Genomic DNA, 11,880 nt, shown 5'->3' with positions numbered 1-11,880 from the left:
ATTATCAGCTATGATGCCACTTGCAAGGAGGGTATTCTGCAGAAACTGGGTTTCCCCAGGAAAAGCAGAAAGAGAACAGGAAAACCACCATGGTGAAATAAGCTATGAATGCCCAGACAGAAATGTGACCAGGAACGGAGCCAAAAGAGAGCAGGAACCCAGATAAGATGATTTAATAAGACAGCCAGCATAAGCCTTAGACTCTCTCAGAACGGCTAAGGCCTCAGGTGTGGTAACAATGGCAAGCTGGCAGGAATATGATCACCTAGGAACAGCGCTTCCCCTGTACCTCTGCAGGAGGGCTGTGGATGAAAACATCACATCTGTGAATGACAAGCTCTTTTAACCCCAGAGAGAGGAGTATTAATTCATTAGTCAAATTAGGAGGCTAGCTATGACAGACATAACAATATTGGTGGTTTTGAAAGCAAGAAGGAGCCTTTCCTTTTAAAAGGACAGTCAGGGAAGCACTGAACACAAAGAGCTGGAGCTGCTACCGAAAGGTCAGCCGGCAGAAGACGGAAAGCTACACGGTGTACAAAATTATTATATTGTTCCCATTTATTTCTTTTTCAACAAAAAAAAAATCCTACAAAGCGTTCCCATAAAAAGTGCACAAAGTGTGCTACACAGTCAGCAATGAACTCTCTAGCACAAAAACAAAAATGTAATTGCAAAAATGCAGTTGGCAACAAGATTAATATTGAAATCGTGCCGCTACAATCATAAAGCCTCCAAAATCCATATAGACAACATAAATTGCCACAATCTAATCCACAATTACACACATTTAAATTTCATTTGAAAGCAAGAGAGTTTTAAACATTCCCTAACTATGTACTTACTGGGTTGTGGCCAGGGATGGGGGGGGAATTAGGTTTCGTTCATATTTAAAGTTGAGCCTTACTAATTTGCACTTCCCAGAATATTATGTGAACTGAAACAAAGCCATCCTTCAAAATTTGCACTTGTTCAAAGTAATTTGTAATTCAGCCTCTCCAGTCAAATAATGTGTACAAACATACTAAAATACAGTGTGCAAAATAATGTGTGTATTAGTGAAAACAGCATACAAAAAATGTATTATATTGGGGTATTTTGCTCTGTAAAAATGTGTATATTAGGAGAAATTTGCACCAAAATGCTGATGAATTTTATGCATACTTAAAAATATCACAAACTGATGTGGATAACCTAAGAATAGAAAAAGGAGAAACTGAAGCTGACAGATTCATCCATACCTAATTGTGACCAAATGCAGTATAAAGTAGGAATTGTTTTCACCAAGCACCTTAAACCAGGTAGAAATATGGAGCCAGGCAAGCCTGAAGGAAAGAATTCCCCAATTTTGACCTCTCTCCTTCAAATACACTGTCCTTGGTACTCAACAAATGGATCTCACAAGGTAGATGAACCCTGAAGATGGTCTGCTGAAATAACCAAGAAGTCCAGGGGATATCTTAAGACAGCATTTCCTAAGGGATGAAAGGAGCTCAGGATATATTGCTATTATCTATTCATGTTTATCTACAGAGGGTGGGGAAACTTGTGACTCTTCAGATGTTGTTGGACTCCCAACTCCCAACCTTCCCAGCCAGCATGGCCAAAGGACCACAAGTTCCCCATTTCTGATTTACAACCTTGGTTTATTTCCTAGTGATTTGTGGCATGATCACTCATTGCCATTTGTTTTATTGTGTGTTTCTTCCATTGTCTATTCTTAGCTAATCCACTATTGGGGTTTTGTTTTCCTTTTTTTTTTTTTTTTGTCTGGTCCACTGACTCATTCTCATCCCCAGTAAATCTCTGCAAGAAGTTGACCGGCAAAATCTTTTTGAAAATACAGTGGTACCTCAGGTTACAGACGCTTCAGGTTACAGACTCCGCTAACACAGAAATAGTACCTCGGGTTAAGAACTTTGCTTCAGGATGAGAACAGAAATCGTGCAGCAGCGGCAGCGGGGGGCCTCATTAGCTAAACTGTTAAGAACAGTTTCAGGTTAAGAACGGACCTCCAGAACGAATTAAGTTCTTAACCCAAGGTACCACTGTATATGAAACAAAAAGACATCCAGATACATCTTTGCCCACCAGGTATTTGAAGGCCATTTGAATTAACCAAGACAGTCAGTCACGACCTTTACTATGAATTCTCAGCCTTTGCAAATGTACATTTTAAAAAAAATAAAATCATAGGCAAGGACTCCAATGTAGTTGCTTATAAGATTTAAATATCACTCGAATTATATTTTTAAAAGGAAACTATAACGTTAAATGCAACAGATGGCGAAGAGCACCTTGCGAGGTGGATGATGCAGGCAGAGTCATCATTGTGCTCCTAGAGTCTCCCTTCCTCATCTGCTGTTGCCACGTGGGAGCCACGCAACACCCTCCTTAGGCAGGGCTTGAGCTTTTTCGAAAGATTTGCATGGACTGTGTGGGTGGAAATATAAGAACAACATATGGTAGTCTAACTTAGCTGTTGCACGTACATAGCAAGTGATCATAAACTTATGTTCCAGCAATAGCTGGTAACTTGATACCAGATTAACGGACAGTTTTGCCTTCCCCAGTCATAGATGGTGTGCTTAGACACGGTGATGGTGTTGGTGGATCAGGGAAGAGCACATCAACATTGTCCAGTTCGAGAACTATGGGCATCTGCGATGTGCTTTCTGCTGTGCTTACAATTGTGTCTTTAGTATGTGTAAAACTAGTTAAATGTGAGACTTGTGTCTACATTTGCATTGCTGCAGTAGCAAAGTCCCGAGAAGGTGGGGAAATGTCACTAAATTCATTAATGGTGTCTTGGGCCTCTTATAATAAGGCAGTCTTTTTGTTGTACGCTGTCTTGACAAGACAGCATAGGTCAGGTATCAGAGATGTGTTTTCTTGAACAAAATGTCATGTTACAGGATCACTATCACGTTCTTACGAATGATATGCAATGTAGTTAAGCATATTCACAACCGCTTCAATGGCCTTAAAGGTAAAGGTAAAGGTACCCCTGCCCGTACGGGCCAGTCGTGACCGACTCTAGGGTTGTGCGCCCATCTCACTTAAGAGGCCGGGAGCCAGCGCTGTCCGAAGACACTTCCGGGTCACGTGGCCAGCGTGACGAAGCTGCTCTGGCGAGCCAACACCAGCGCAGCACACGGAAACGCCGTTTACTTTCCCGCTATGAAGCGGTACCTATTTATCTACTTGCACTTAGGGGTGCTTTCGAACTGCTAGGTGGGCAGGAGCTGGGACCGAAAGACGGGAGCTCACCCCGCCGCGGGGATTCAAACCGCCGACCATACGATCGGCAAGTCCTAGGCACTGAGGTTTTACCCACAGCGCCACCTGCGTCCCTTTTTTCAATGGCCTTAAATGTGCTTAACTCTGAGCTGGACTGTGGCCACAGCCGAACGCCACCTGTGGCAAGAACGGCTTACTGAATAATCTCATGAATAATCTCAGGAGTAGCTCATAGGATTGGAACCTTAACAGATCTAGTAACTGTTCATAAGGGACCGTTCTATTTTGTATAGGAAAGGCAGGTTTTGGACAGAACTAGTTCACCACACAGTGAAATATAATAGGTTCCTGGCTGTTCTGAACTGCAATGAGCTCCCAGGAGAACCGGAACGCTTTAAAAAAATGTAGCTAGAAAGTTTGAGAAGTAGGAAGAAAATGCATCCTTAAAAGCCCTTTGTTCATTTGGTGCTGAGGAACAACTTGCCCTGCCCAGCATTTTGAAGATGAAGACCGAAAGTGCACAAATGTCAGTCCCAAAAGGAGCACGTTTTGTGGAGGGACCTTGTTTCCCTCTCCTGCTCTAACCACCAAAGTGCATACCCATCAAGCCAACAGGCAGTTTTAGAGCCTTCACACACACACACACACACACACACACACACTGCCAGAGCCAGACCCACCAACCCATGTTCCTATGCAGGTAAGCTACGAACTCCCGCTGTTAGTTGGGTAGCCACACCTCTGGCCCCCCAACAATGGTGTTAGCCTGGGAGGCAGGGACCTTTCTCAGCCTGAGAGCTGCATCGCCTTATTGGTCTGGGCAGCCAAAAAGGCGGCGATCCCAACCCAAATACCTTTATTGTACTAGCCATCGGTCATGACAAATCTGAATCAGTCTCCCTTAACAGTTCACTGCCATATTGTGTCCAGGGCCTTCTTTCTGATCTTTTTGGCCGCCAAAGCAAAATGGGTGACTTTATGAATCACTGAAGTGTTTAACATCGCTAAATAGTCATAGGACCTTTTCTGCCGGGGAGAGACATCTTTCCTGTATGGACAGCAAGGCGAGAAATCGCCTCCCGGGTCCAATGTATAGTGGGGCAACACAGTAAATAATGCAAGATGTCTTCCACCTGCGGTTGCCCACATAGACAGAGTCTGCAAAAGGGGTAAGAACAGAGGCAAAATTGTAATGGTGAACAATTTAGGCAGGAGGCTGCATTCCAACCACACAGAAGTCATAGGTTTCTGCACACACAGAGACACCCACACGCCCACTTCTTTCTGAGTTACATCCAGACAAGCAAGGCTGACAAACACACTTGAGGACCGTGTGGAGTAGCACTGTTGAGGGTCTATGACCTGGGGAAACTCCTGAAGACCAGATAAAGATGCCTAGTAGGCCATGTTTGACCAACTGCCCCCGCCCCCCACCCCAGGATATATAGCTGGGAACCATGATGTCCTCTTTCCTTAATATCTTGGGCAATTGTGGCCACCACGTCCTTGGTTGTACTTGTCCAGAGGCCTGGGCTGCTAATTCCTCCCTCTCCTCTCTGCCTCCCCACAAGAATACATCAGCTCCTCTGCGCCTGGTGATTAGGTCAGTCCATGTCGAATGCTTGAAGTATTCAGGCCAATTAACACTCTTTCTGGGTGACCAGTATTGCCGATCGATTAAGCTGCTCCTGCCTGCTGTGAGCTCTCGCTGCTGCAAAGACAAGAGCCTGGCCCCAGACGCCACGTCAAACAAGAATTAACGAAAAGCTGGTGGAGACTGACAGCTCAAAAGCTTTTGACTCCTGGAAGCCACCCGAGAAGGCTTTGCCGGGTTCATTGCACCCTCAGAGCTCAGGAAAGAAACAACATCTGTCACTAAAGTGCGAAGTTACCACAAAAAAGCACCCACCCTAATATATTCCACGAGCTTAATACGCAGACAGCAATTTAACAAAGCAAAAACCCAAAACCAAGAGCTCCTCTGCTCTGATGGTCTGTACCCTCCAGGGAGGCGGCAGTTTCATACACTTCTTGAGACGCTCTTCAAAATGGTGCATTAAATACTCCATATTTTCCTGGTGGATTATAGCACAATCTTGTTTATCCAAATGCCTTTGGAACTATATTTGTGGTTTAGTTAATCTTGCTTCCCATTGCATTACTTATTTTTGGACTGCATCTATTTGGGCGACTGCCAATCTGCCTCTCTTCAACCTGATCATAGGACTTGATGCACAACGCAACATGATCCCGAACTGGTCCATATTTGGCAGGGCTAGCGCATTATGGTCTGCTTTTTGACATGGAGGAGTATATAAGTATCACAAGAGAGGGAGAATAAAAATGCACCTGTATTTTTAATCTGTCCCAAATTCCCCACTTGAATGCAGGGTGTGGGAGAAGCAGTTTATTCTGCATGGGGGGTAGGCAAACCATCTTTACTCAAATAATGCTTCACAGTGGCACATAAGACTAAAGAGAAGGAATTTTCTACAGCTCCATGCTCTATCAACCTCTTGCCCTCTCCTAGGGACAGGGGGAGAAATTCAATTCAGTTCACATTTAAAGATGAATCTACCTAATTTGCGCTTTCCCAAGCAATACGTGCAGTTCTCTGAATTTTGCAGTACAATTTTCTATCCAGGTAATGTGTATGGAAGTGAATCTACTTGAGGAAAGTGTGTGTATAAATGCATATATTGGCAAACACACAAAAATGTGTTATATCTGGCAAAATTGCTTGGCAGAAATGTGCATATTAGGCAAAAAAGCATTCAAAAATGAGTTTATTAGGAGAAATTCACGCTAATTCTCGTGATCGCAAACGGATATGGCAATGTGTTGATGTGAACTGAGCTTAAGATTGGGGGAAACTGGAAACGGAGCAAAATTTACAAAAGCTGGTCCATTCCTCCTCCATGGCAACGGGTTTAGCAGGTAGCCCGCCCACCCTCCATTCTCCCACCAATCATCTTTAGCCTCTGGGGCCATTATTTCACTCCACCTCACCTGACTGGTTAACAGCCAAGTTCCTGAGCAGTCCCACTGCAGATAATTTGCATACATTTAAATAAGCACGGTCCCATGTTTTACCCAAACTTCGCCTGTGTCCTGCCTCTTTATCTCATGGTCGCAGTCACAATTCATGGCCAGGGTCACCAGCTCCCTCCGGCCACTCCTGGTCTTGAGCCAGATTTCACCAAGCGGTCGTCAGTTGCTGACCCCCATGGTAAAAGATACTTCTCCAGCATCCACATCCCTGCAAATTGATTATTATAAACCAGTTTCTCCTTACAGCTTCAAGGTGTTGTACACACTTTCAACTCACCCAACAGTATGTTAGCGGCTCGGGCAACAATGAATCTAGCAATAAAATGGCCATCTCTAGAGCTTGTAAATCTAATTGGACATTCTTGCTCCCAGGCACCCCTCAGTTAAGCACAACTATCAAGAACACAACACAGCAAATATAATTGCATTGTCACATTACTCTGTCTTGCTTTACTGTCTTGCCCATTAATCTTTTCAGGGTGCCTGGTTTTCTCAGCTACTACCAGTTGATCAACCAAGAGCCGCTGAGTGTTCTGCAGAAGGAGGGGGCAGGGGGAGAATAAATTTGGGAAGTAGTAACTTTGAAACATGGCCTTGATTAACATTCTATTGTGGCTAATCTGTTTTATCAATCCCTTAATACAAGGAATCAATGGTTACACAGAGCAAAGCAAATGAGTTTCTCAGAGGGAAGAGAAGGGGAGGGAATCCATAAAATGAAGACTTCAAGTCTTAAAAGCTGCAAATTAAAAACAATGAGTGCCACTAAACTTTTATTCAAGGTGAAAATTGCCGGTGTCTTAAGCCTCGTGCGCAGCTGGGAGCTCTGTCAAAGTTGCAAGTGACAAGATTTTTGAGAGCCACAACTAAGTGCCATAATGATACACCACCTACTGTTAATAGTCTGTTGCATCTACAGTTTAAGTTTACTAGCACTGACACAAATGCAGAGGTGGGTGTGTGTGTATTCTGTAATAATACAGATGCTTCACCCTACAAAAATATCAAGGAAATATGGCAGGCTTAGCAGAAATTCTAACGGCTCTCTTTAACTAGGATGGCTTTAGTGAAGGGGCAGAAAGCTTCAGGCTCAGCCAAAATGCGGCCCTCCAACCTCTCTACCTGGCCCTTGGAACTCGCCACACGCCCACACTCTCCAGTACACACCTCTCATTGGTCCTGCTCCACATGCTGCTCAGATGCTTTTGCCTGGCTAGAATGTACAGTGGTACCTCGGGTTAAGAACTTAATTCGTTCTGGAGGTCCGTTCTTAACCTGAAACTGTTCTTAACCCGAGACACCACTTTAGCTAATGGGTCCTCCCTGCTGCCGCTGCACTGCCACCACACAATTTCTGTTCTTATCTTGAAGCAAAGTTCTTAACCTGAGGTACTATTTCTGGGTTAGGGGAGTCGGTAACCTGAAGCGTCTGTAACCCGAGGTACCACTGTATTCTTAAAAACTGATGGTGCCTTTGCTTGCCTGGGTGGATGATGGAAAGATGGATATAGATAGAAACCTCTGACTTTGGGCACAGCTGGAGTATAGGCCCCTGTCCAAAGGGAAGAGCCACATCTGTTGCTCTGCCCACTTTTGCTTCTGACCTTGCCCAACTTTTGCCTCTAGCCTTGCCCACTGCTGGCATGAAGCCCCCAGAAGGCTGTCCACGAAGGCCATGCCACTAAGGCTATGCAAACCACGGTTTCCTGAGCGTATCTTCTGTACTAGTAGTGAACTCATCTGCCAGGTATTTAGGCTCTTCCTAGTATTACTGCTTTAAGGCAGCGTTTCCCAAACTTGAGTCTCCAGCTATTTTTGGACTACAACTCCCATCACTCCCTAGGGATGGTCAGGGATGATGAAAACTACAGTTCAAAAACCACTGTAGATCCAACTTTGGGAAACACTGCTTTAAGGTTACATTAGTTTTGTATGCCATGTGGCTTTATTATGTTGTATGCACTGCGTTTTCTTTTACATTGTACCCCGTTCTGAAATCAAATAGAATGAAATTTAGGCTGGCAGTGCCTCAAATAAATAAATATCCTCATGCCACAAAAATACATTATAGGGTGCAGGGTTGTGGGAGGGGACGACCAAGCCTCCTGCAAAATGTTAGGACAAATATATATATATATATCCTAAGGAAAGGGGAACCCCCCCCCAACAATCCATGCTAAGCATGCTTAATGGACATGGAATGATGAAACGGGAGGGGATTAAAAAAATGGGGAAGCAGGAATGGAATGGAGTATGCTACAAAGGGGCATGTCCGTTTGGCTGGCTGGCCCCCTGAACAGGAGCACTCCACACATCAACATTTGGACATAATCATGTATCCCATTGGGTTTTTGAGTTGCATTTTATGTAGCCCCAAGATGCTGTGATAGATTATTTGGGAGTTCCGCAACAAAGGAGACTGGTGGCAGCACAAAGCAATATGGTTATAGAACTATTTCTCTCTCCCTAGAACCATACGGTGTTAGTGCTCATTGAATGCAACAGCACACAGAAAGTTCCCTGCAGCCTGTCCAGCATTTTCCTAGCCGAGAGAAACAGATTCTGAGGTGCTTTATGCGCACGCCAGAAAGTGGAGCCAGCAGCAGCAGAGAGTTAGTGAAGGGTCAAACTATCCCTGATGGACGTATTATTTTGAGACCCCTGAGCTACTCATGCCAACTTTGGGCATGAGATGTGGGCAAAACAAGAAGCAGACTCATACAGCCTCATGCGAAGTGAGATGCAGAAGGAGTCTATCAGACGTGCACACACCTAAGAGTGGACAGACTGGTCTATTTCTGTTTCATTTTGTGTCTCATATTTCCCTGTCAATAATCCGTTCCATCCTGATTCTGCATCAAACAGTGGAAGGTTTAAATGGACAACAAGTTAACTACGAAATACAACCAAATATTCACATTTTCACTGTATTTTGCAGTCTTTGGAGCTGCGTTTTGAATGCATTTTGGCTATATTTTATGCATTTTGTACATTCTAATTATTGAAATGATAACCACACCACATCTGATGCTTGCATTATATTGCAAGCTGTGGTCCAGGAATTGTAACCCCCGCTGCATAAGGGGAGGTAGGACATCTGTAATTCATATTCATGAATTCAACAATGAAGGCTCTGGAAACCCACCATATGTCCCATAAGCTCTTAAACCACGGCAGGGATGGAGAAGCTGTGCCCCCCTCTCCAGGTATTCCTGGACCACAGGTTCCATTATCCCTCACCTCAGGCCACCTTGGCTGGGGCTGATGAGAAGGACCCAATAACTTCTCCACACCTTGGCCAGGGATAGGCTAACAGTGCAATCCTAGCCACGTCTTCTCAGATGCAAGTCCTATTGAATTCAGTGGGGCTTAATCTCAGTGGGTTTAGGATTGCAACCTTAGCAGCAAACGCTTGAGTGATCCACTGTAAATAATGCAAAAGTTCCCAAAGGCACAAATGAAAGCAAGGGACTGCAAGCAATATATTTGTTTTTTAAAAGTGCTCCTTTCAAGCTCTGCCCTTTTAACGTCTGCTACGGCTTGATTAGAATGAAGCCCTTCATTCTCCCTGGTTATTTTTTACTAATACGTATGACGAGTGTCTAGCAACAGTGCTCTTTAATTAGCAGCTCCTTTGTATTCCGGTCCCTGTGCATCCGTCCCCCCCCCCCCGCAGGAAGCCATCCCTATAAATAGTGCCTTCACCAGTGCTGCGTGTTGGCATTAAAAACGCCGACGGTTGGATACAGGTCCCTCTTGCCAAAGGAGGCTGGCCGAGGCAGGTTGCTCTAACACACAAGACTGCAAAGGTCATCCCCTGCTGGGCTCTGGACCTGATTTATTACTCATTCAGTTTGTTTCTGTTTTCTTGCCAGGGCTTTCTACCTGCCTTTGTCAAGCCCAGCGAGGGAGGCTCCTGTCAGCCAAGGAGCTACATGCTAAAAGCTCTCCTGTGCAACCTTCAGCCATAACCGCCAAGCCACTTAGAACCACCAGCTCCACTCTCCGGAAGGCGCAGGAAGAGCCATAATTACTTTGACAGAGGCCAAGTAATCACAAGTCTATATCGACTAGGAAGACGCCTTTCGTGACTTCTGCAAGCTGGGTGCAGAAACTACACCTGCCTCTAGCACCAAGGAAGGAATCTCTCTGCCCAGATACTTCCAATACATCAGCAAAGGATTCTCTGCGATTCAATTCAATATCTTTATTGTCATTGTCCCATACAGAACAATGAAATTTAAAAATCTACATAAGACATTCAAAATCCCCTAAAAACTCTGAGATCCATGGAGATTGAATTGAACAACACTCAAGGGCTCATAATCCCAACACACACACACACACCCCACAATCTCAGGAGAAGAAAGGAAAATAAGAAAACAACGCGTGGAAGTCTTGTTTGTTTCATCCTTGTAGGTTCTTTATCCAGCCTAATGTAGAAACTGCAGGTCTTCACAGAAGCTGCTTCTCTGTTGAGATTTTGACCGTTAGCCATCCACTGAAATTGTCTGCAGGTCCTACAGTCCACGCCAGAGGACTGTAGTTCAGACTGCCAGAAGAGATTGCCATAAACATCACTTTATGAGCTGTAATGATAACTGGGGAAGGGCCATAGCTCACTGGTAGGGCATAAGGTCCCAGCCTCAATTCCTGGCATCTCCAGGTACAGCTAGCAATGTCCTAAACCCAGAATTCTAGACAGCCACTGCCAATAATAATAATAATAATAATAATTTTTATTTATACCCCGCCCTCCCCAGCCAAGGCCGGGCTCAGGGCGGCTAACAAGCAATAATAAAAACAAGTTGAATGAATACAACTTAAAAACAAGATTAAAATACAACATTAAAATACTGAAACATTAAAATGCAGCCTCATCACAGGAGGAGAAAGGAAAAAGAAAGAGGGGGATGGAATCAAATTGGCTCCAAAGCAAAGGCCAGGCAGAACAACTCTGTCTTACAGGCCCTGCGGAAAGAAATTAGATCCTGCAGGGCCCTGGTCTCATGAGGCAGAGCGTTCCACCAGGCCGGAGCCAGAGTTGAAAAGGCCCTGGCTGTGGTTGAAGCTAATCTAACTTCCTTAGGGCCCGGGACCACTAGGGTGTTGCTATTTAGGGACCTTGAGGCTCTCCGTGGGGCATACCGGGAGAGGTATGTAGGTAATCAGTGTAGGTAATGCTGACCTCGGTGGACCAATGTTTGGATTCAGTATAAGGGTACGTTCTTCAGCCACCCGTGAAAATCCCCCAGTCCTAGACAAGCAGGAACCAAATGTTCAGCTTTTTTCACCCTCTTCTGACCACGTGGAAATCATTTGAAGTGGTGTCGATAGCAACCCACAGTAGTGTCGTATAGGTTTCCCTCTCCCACCAGATCAGACTTGCCTGGGAAAGCAACCCGAGCAGAAGATGATTTAAGCTGGCGATTTCAGCGAGACACGACTCGGCAATCTTCCCTAAGAGACGTGACTAAGCAGAAAAAAAACCCCAAATCTGCCTCCGCCCTCCACTCTTGCAAAGTTGCCTTGGATTAGGGCATGGATGAGCAAGCCACCTCTCATTATCACTTCCATCTCTCATGCTGG

This window comes from Podarcis raffonei, chromosome 12 (genome assembly GCF_027172205.1).
Source record: "Podarcis raffonei isolate rPodRaf1 chromosome 12, rPodRaf1.pri, whole genome shotgun sequence".
Taxonomy (NCBI): Eukaryota; Metazoa; Chordata; class Lepidosauria; order Squamata; family Lacertidae; genus Podarcis; species Podarcis raffonei.
This window is presented reverse-complemented; position numbering follows the sequence as displayed.